The sequence below is a fragment of the Myotis davidii genome, unplaced genomic scaffold (assembly GCF_000327345.1).
Source record: "Myotis davidii unplaced genomic scaffold, ASM32734v1 scaffold179, whole genome shotgun sequence".
NCBI classification, from domain to species: domain Eukaryota; kingdom Metazoa; phylum Chordata; class Mammalia; order Chiroptera; family Vespertilionidae; genus Myotis; species Myotis davidii.
The window spans coordinates 32,958-41,167 of NW_006291130.1; positions in this window are offsets into that span (position 1 = coordinate 32,958).

The window sequence follows — 8,210 nt, forward strand, 5'->3', positions numbered from 1 at the left end:
CATGTTCTCTCCAGCGAAGTTCTTCTGGCTCTCGGTTCTGTGTAGGTTCTATCTTCTAGGTTCTGTCTTCTATGTTCTGTCTTCTAAGTTCTGTGTCTAAGTTCTGTGTCCTGTTGTCTTGTTACATCTGTATTTATACCAGTTGATTCCAATCCTATCAGTCTCTATTCCAAAGGTTAGGGCGTTTCTTATCTCCATTCCAGGGAGTAAAGAAAAGCATGATTGTTCGTAGTTAGTGATTAATTACCCGCCTGGCACTTAGTTAAGGGGTTTTATTCCCTCCCTAACTTCAGGGGAAAATCCCTACCTGGGGAAACAATCTTTCTCAGAGAGGTGACCTTGGTTAAAACACATAGTGCCAAGAAGGTGAGCAAACATATTAAGAACAGTATGCCATATATGCCAGGTCCCTTGAAACAGCAAGGATGGACCGGCTCCCGGCACAGCTATAGACAATAACTTAATACCTAGATACTGCCCAACAAATACTCATTTTGCAAAACCTACAGCTAACAACATACTCTTCCCAAGGTTAGGATCCAATCCAAGGTTGTCTTCTCTCATCAGTTCTATATAACATGTGGCTTGATACCTAGCCAGTGAAATAAAGCAATATAAGAAAATATTACTGGAAAGGCAGTAATCAAATTAACTACTCACAAATGACATACTTGTTTAGTTAAAAATTGTGAGGAACACACAGAAAAACTTTAATCTCAAAATTAATAAGTGAGATTAGCAAGGAACACAATTTGAAAACAAACATCAACTGCATTCTTCCTGTATTATCATTAAACAATTGGAAAAAAAATTAAGAAATAAATACTTAGAAACAATCTATGCAAAGCATCTACACTGAAAACTAAAGCTAATCTCTCTATATAAAAGCCTAAGCGACCAGCTGGTAGTTATGATGCTCAATGACCACCAGGGGCAGATGCTCAACACAGGAGCTGCTGAGTAACAGCAACTTTGCAAAGTGGCCTGTAGCACTCTGGGACCCCTTGGGGGATGTTGGACTGCCAGTTTCAGCTCAATCCTCACAGGCCAGGCTGAGGGACCCCCCCTGCCAGAGGGATGCCGCTCACTCCGCAGACACCCTTCAAGCCCCAGTGCCACCCCAGGTGCAGCCAGCCAGGGAGGGACCATGGGAGGTTGGCTCCAGGGTGTGTCCAGCCACCCAGTCCCACCCTGCCCAGTCCTGCCCTGCTGGCCACCTTCTAATTAATTTACTTTCAAAGTGCATGAATCCATGCACTGGGCCTCTAGTTATATGTAAAAGGTATCCCTGAAGAAAATTAAAGTTCTAAATAAATAGAAATATTCTATATAATAACAGCTTAATATGCAAATTGACCAAATGGCAAAATGGCCACCAGGGGGTAGACCAGGGGTGGGCAAACTTTTTGACTCAAGGGCCACAATGGGTTCTTAAACTGGACCAGAGGGCCGGAACAAAAGCATGGATGGAGTGTTTGTGTGAAATAATATAAATTCAAAGTAAACATCATTACATAAAAGGGTACAGTCTTTTTTTTCAATAGTTTTATTCATTTCAAATGGGCCGGATTCGGCCCATGGGCCGTAGTTTGCCCACAGCTGGGGTAGACACTAAACACAGGAGTTGCCCCCATCCTGTATGCCCCAGGCCAGCCAAGGTGGGTGCCAGCAGGGGCCCCCTGACTGCCCGTCAATCACCCCACAGATCGGCCCTGATCACTGGCCACCTAGGGACCCTACCCATGCACAAATTTCGTGCACTTGGCCTCTAGTATATTCATCATTAAAATACTCATATTACTAAAATGTCCATGCTTCCCAACTTGATCTATAGTAATCCAAATCATAATCATAAAATGTTTTTAATGGAAATGAATAAAGTGAACCTAAAATTTTTATAGAAATGCAAAGAACCTAAAATATTCTTTTTCTTTTAAAATGGCTTTATTCATTTTAGAGAGAAAGGAAGGGAGAGGAATAGATAGAAACATTGATGAAAGAGAAACATCCATCAGCTGCCTCCCGCACACCCCCTTACTGGGGATTGAGCCCACAATAGTGCATACACCCTGACCAGGAATTGAATTGGTGACCTTTTGATTCATGGGTCAACACTCAACCACTGAGCCACACCAGCAGGGTGAACTTAAAATATTATTTAAAAAAGGAACAAAGCTGGACATCAAATATACAATAAAATTACAGTAATCAAAATAGTATAATATACAATAGAAGTAAAGAAATAGTATAACTTTTAAAAAGTTTTAGAGAAATTCAATGGGGAAATGAAAGCATCTTAATAAATGGTGCTAGAAAACTTGGATATCTAATTGGGAAAAAAACACACAGGAAATATATCACAACTCCTATCTCATATATCACATAAAAGTTAACCTGCGATGGATCATTGGTTAAGTGTAAAAGCTAAATATATAAAGCATCTAGAAGCAAACATGGGAGAATAATGTCATAAATTTTGAGTAAGCAAAGATTTGTTTGAAATGATCATAAAAGGTCATTGATAAGAAAGGCTTTATAAATATTAAATACTTCCTGTCATCAAAGTACAACATTACAAAAATAATGAGACAAGTCATGGACTGAGAAAAAATTATAAGATAGATATTTGATGAAGAACTTTTATCATCCATAGAATCAAACCCTCTCTCTTTGATAATTAAATGACAAAAAGTCTAATAAAGAAATGGTTAAAAGAATTAAAGATATGCTTCCCAAGTAAGATTAATGAAGGATCAATAACTACATAAACATAAATTAAATCAGGATAATATGAATTAAAACAATAATGAGTTATCACTACACAAACACTAGAAGAACAAGATGGAAAAAGACTGACATAAAAATTTGGTGAGGATTTGACACAACTAAAACTCCCCTGTATTACTGGGGAGCAATGTCTAATAAAAGTAAACACACAATTAAAATATTACCTAAAAATAATTCTCTTAAATATTTACCCAAGAGAAATAAATACAGATGTCCACAAATGACCTATGTAAGAAGGTTCATAACAGTTCTACATATAATATTTTAATCTCCCTAAACTTCATATTACACAAATGTCCACCACAGGGGAATGGTTAGCTAACTGTGCTATAGTCATACAATGGAATATTACTTAATCATAAAAATTAGCAGATTACTGATATATGAAACAAAATGGATGATTCTAAAAGGCTTTATGATGTGTAAAATAGCTGAGAACAAAAAGAACATAATGTGTGTTTTCATTCAGATGAATTTCTAAGAAAGATCAAATTAATCTGTGGGGAAGAAAAAAATTAAAATGATCATCTTTAGGAAAATGAAAACATCAAGGGAATTTTCCTGGGTGATCAAATATTCTATCTGGATAGGATTTATACAGCTCTACTTGTGAAAAATAGAAGGTTATACAGGTCTATCTGTAAAAAACATATGAAGTTATACAACAAAGATATGTATATCTTAATGTACTTAAATTTTATGTCAAAATATTGTGTAAAAAAAATTGAACACTAATTGGTACGCATGCTTTTAAAAATTCTATTTGTTATGAATTCTCAAAAACTTTCTGTGTCTGCTGTGGTTGAATGAATGTATAAATATATTATTGATAATGAAAGCCAGATCTATCATTACTCACAAAGAGAGTTATCTGACCTGGTGGAGACTATATTGTGGTTTTACTTTTCATTTCTCTGGTGACTGGTGACACTGAATCTCTTTTCATATGTCTCTTTGCCGTCTGTATGCCCTCTTTGGAGAAGTGTCTGTTAAAGCCCTTGGCCCATTTTTTAATTGTTTTTTAATTGGATTATTTGTTTGTTGAGTTTTATAAGGTCGTTATAAATTTCAGATATTAACTCTTTAGCAGATGTATCATTGGCAAGAATGTTCTAACATTTGTGGGTTCCCAGCAATTCCATTTCTGGGACTATACCAGAAGAAACTGGAAACCCTAATTAGAAAGGATATCTGCACTTGTATGTTTATTGCAGCATTATTTACAACTAGAGGCCCGATGCACAAAATTCACGCAAGAGTAGGCCTTCCTTCCCCCGGTTGCTGGCACAGGCTTCCCTCTGGCACCCAGGACCCAGGCTTTGCTCCAGCCCCAGCTTGGTCTAGAAAGATGTCCAGGGTGACATCCAGTCTAATTAGCATAGTGCCCTTTTATTATTATAGATAGCCAAATTAAGTTTAATTTAGACTTGGAAAAGTAAAATCTTTCTATTTCTTACAAAATGTGATTTTTATATAGGTATTGCCACTTAGAGAAATCAAGTTGTTAGGTTATCTAGCAAGGACAACTACTGAGTTTTCTTGGACAAAAATAGTTTGCCCAAGTGACCATGTATTAATAAAGAACGTGGATTCGATTTGCCATGCTTGCTAGTTCCATGTTTGCATCCCCACAAGGAGCTGTGACAGGCAGTATGTGGCCTTTGGGGAATTGTTCATAACCTCCTGTTGTGATATCTGACAGTGTATCTTGTTCTGTTCCCTGGCTTGACAGGAATTCTGCAACAAGGTTGAGAATGGTTGAGAACCTGGCCAATTTATGCCTGTCAACCTTGTTGACAGGCAGACACTGGAGCTGCCCTCCTCAATGCCATCTAGCTCAGCTTCTAGGCACACCAGAATAGCGGAGCGGGGGCGGGGGGGAATCTTTTCCAATGAATAAAAGGTAGCCCATGACACAGAACTGTGACACTTTAACTATTGCCACTCCATTCTGGTTTGTTGCTTGAACAGATTGTTCCTCCAACCACTCCTGGGTCAGATCATCCCTTAACCATTATGCAAATCTAAATTAATCCCCAAGAACCTGAGCATTTCACTATGTACTTACATATAAAAGTCCTTTCATGCCCAGCTAGTGTGGCTCAGTGATTGAGCATCGACCCATGGACCAAGAGGTCCCAGGTTCGATTCCTGGCCAAGGCACATGCTCAGGTTTCAGGCTCCATTCCCAGTGGGGGGCATGCAGGAGGCCGTGGACTGATATGTCTTTCGTCAATGTTTCTCTCTCTCTCTCCTCCTCTCCCTTCCTCTTTATCTAAAAATCAATAAAAATATGTTTGTTTGTCTTTAAAGAGTCCTCTCAAACTTGTCCTATTATTAACTCTCCCCCCCGCCCCCATTAGTCAGCATGGCTGTATAACAAAATGCTAAACCAGGGACACTGATTTCAGAGTCCTGGAGGCTGGAAAGTTCAAGATCAAGGTGCCCACTGATTCAGTGCCTGATAAGAGCCTTCTTTCTGCTTTTCAGGTAGCCACCTTCTTGCTGTAGCCTCACATGATGGAGACAGAAAAAGCTATAGTCTCTTTTTTTGTAAGGACATTGATTCCATCCTCGTGACCTCACCTAAACTGAATTACCTTCCAAAGGCCCCATTTCCTAATATGTGAGGATTAGGGTTTAGGGCTTCAACATCTGGATTCGGGGAGAGACATTAACAACCTGTCTATAATACCTACACCTTATTTTACATGATTCTCCTCTTAAGTACTGACATTAGTATTTGACACATCTGTTTTATTTTGTGCAAGGATATTAATTACGGGGTCATAGTAATTTAATTCAGTTACTGTAAATAAAGCTATTTGCTTGTTTATTTATGTTCAGTAGAATAACCAACATTCTTTAAAAATACTCAGTTATAAATGTGGCAGAGTTGGTTATTCTCTAGTTTCTATCACCTTTACAATATGTGTATTACTAGTAGATGCTCAGTAAATTGTAGAGTATTGGATAAATGAAAAAATTATCAAATATAGTATATGAAAAGCAAAGTATGGAATGTATCATAATAATTTTATCATTGTAAATTTTAATCTAAAATCAGGTTTTATAAATTTTATATTAATACTAGAGGCCCGGTGCGTGAATTCATGCACAGGTGGGGTCCCTCAGCCTGGCCAGTCCATGGGGAGGGACTGCAAGAGGTTGGCAGGCCACAAAAGGTTGATTGTGGGAGCACACTGACGACTAGGGGACAGCTCCTGCATTGAGCGTCTGCCCCCTGGTGGTCAGTGTACATCATAGCGATCAGTAGACTGGTCATTCTGTCAACTGCTCATAACAGCAATTTAGGCTTTTATATACATAGATTTGGATAAATACTGAAAGGACAGCAGAGAAATTAAAATGGTGTGATTAGCTAAAACTGAAAATGAGTTTTCTTATGTTTTTATTTTTAATTCATATGATCATTATGTTATTTTTTTGGGGAAATCAATATGTAAAAGAAATGCTAGCTATGAATATTGCATGAGATGTAAAAAAACTAAATTTCTATACTACATCGCTGTTTTTATTCTCCGAAAGTCAATTGGGTGTGATTCTCCCATGATCACTCTAGCCAATAAAATCATAACTACCTAATGGACATACAAATACTCTATTTTATAATAAATCTCTTTACTTTAAATACATACGTATTTCTCCTTAATGTAACATATGAAAATATTTATTTTAAGGTATTTATTTTTTAAAAACTATGCATTTCTTAAAATTATTTTACATAATCACAATATGTAACACTAGTGGCCCAGTACATGGATTTGTGCACAATGACAGGCAATGGATTTTTATAATTATTTTTTATTTTTCAATTACAGTTGACATATATTATTTTATATTAGTTTCAAGTACTGTATAGTGGTGAGTCATTTATTTTATTTGCAACATGATACCCTCTATACATCTAGTATCTATCTGGTACCATATACATTTCTTACAATATTATTAACTATATTCCCTATGCTGTACTTTACATCCATGACTACCTTGTAACTACCAATTTGTATTTCTTAATCTCTTCAACTTTTTTTTGCCCAGCCTCTAAAACCTTTTCAACTTGGCAACCATAATTTTGTTCTCTCTATATAAATGTGCTTCTTTTTTAATTTGTTCTTTAGATTCCACTTGTAAGTAAAATTATGTGGTATTTGTCTTTCAAGGTCTGACATATTTCACTTAGCATACTACCCTTTAGATCCATCTAAGTTATTGCAAATGATAAGATTTCATTCTTTTTTATGATCAAGTAATATACCATTGTATATTCATATTACATCTTCTTTAACCAATTCTCTATTGGTGGGCACTTAGGTTGCTTCCATATCTTGGCTATTGTAAATAATGCTGCAATGAACATAGCAATGCATATATCTTTTCAAATTAGTGTTGTGGGTTTCTTTACATAACTATGCAGAAGTAGAATTGGTGGGTCATTGGAAGTTCCATTTTTAATTTTTTAAGGAACCTTCATATTGTTTTCCATGTAGATTGGCTGCATCCAAACTACATGCCATCAACAATGCATGAAGATTCTATTTTCTCCGCATCCTCACCAACACTTGCTGTTTGTTGATTCACTGATGATAGCCATTCTGAAAAGTGTAATCTGACATTTCATTGTGCTTTTAATTTGCAAGGCAATATATTTTAAAACATTATGCTGTCCTGAGTATGTAAATAATTTAAAAATAAAAATTAGAAGTTCTGCAATATTCATATTCATATGTACATATATGTTGTACATTTTGCAATGTTGTAGCTTGAAAATAAATCTCTTTACTTTAAACACATATGTATTTCTCCTTAATGTAACATATGAAAATATTTATTTAAAGCTATTTATTTTTTAAAATCTATGCATTTCTTAAAATTTTACATAATCATAATATGTAATACTAGTGGCCCAGTCCATGGATTTGTGCACCTTGAAAAGAAATTAATTTATAAGAAATATTTTAATATTGCTATTCACCATTTCTCTATAATAGAAGTGTCAGAAATGAAAGAAAATTAGTAAAATGTATATGAAAATAATATATAAATTGATTAATAAATAAAACATAATATAACAACAAGACATGATATAAAAAACAACAAAAACATGATAGAAAAACAACATTGATAAAAACAATGACTGATAAATTGATTAAACTTATTCTAATACCTCCCTGTATACCACATTAAGAGTAAAAACATTTTCAGAGCGCTTGACTAATTTCCCTTGTGATGAAGTATTTACAACTTTAACTTTAATGTCACACGCTCTTTGAACTCGAGAGAGAGCAACATATAACTGACCATGTTCAAAAACGGGTCGAGGTAGGAATATTACTACTCTGTCTAGAGTTTGTCTTTGTGATTTATTAATGGTCATCGCAAATGCTGGCATCACGGGGAAC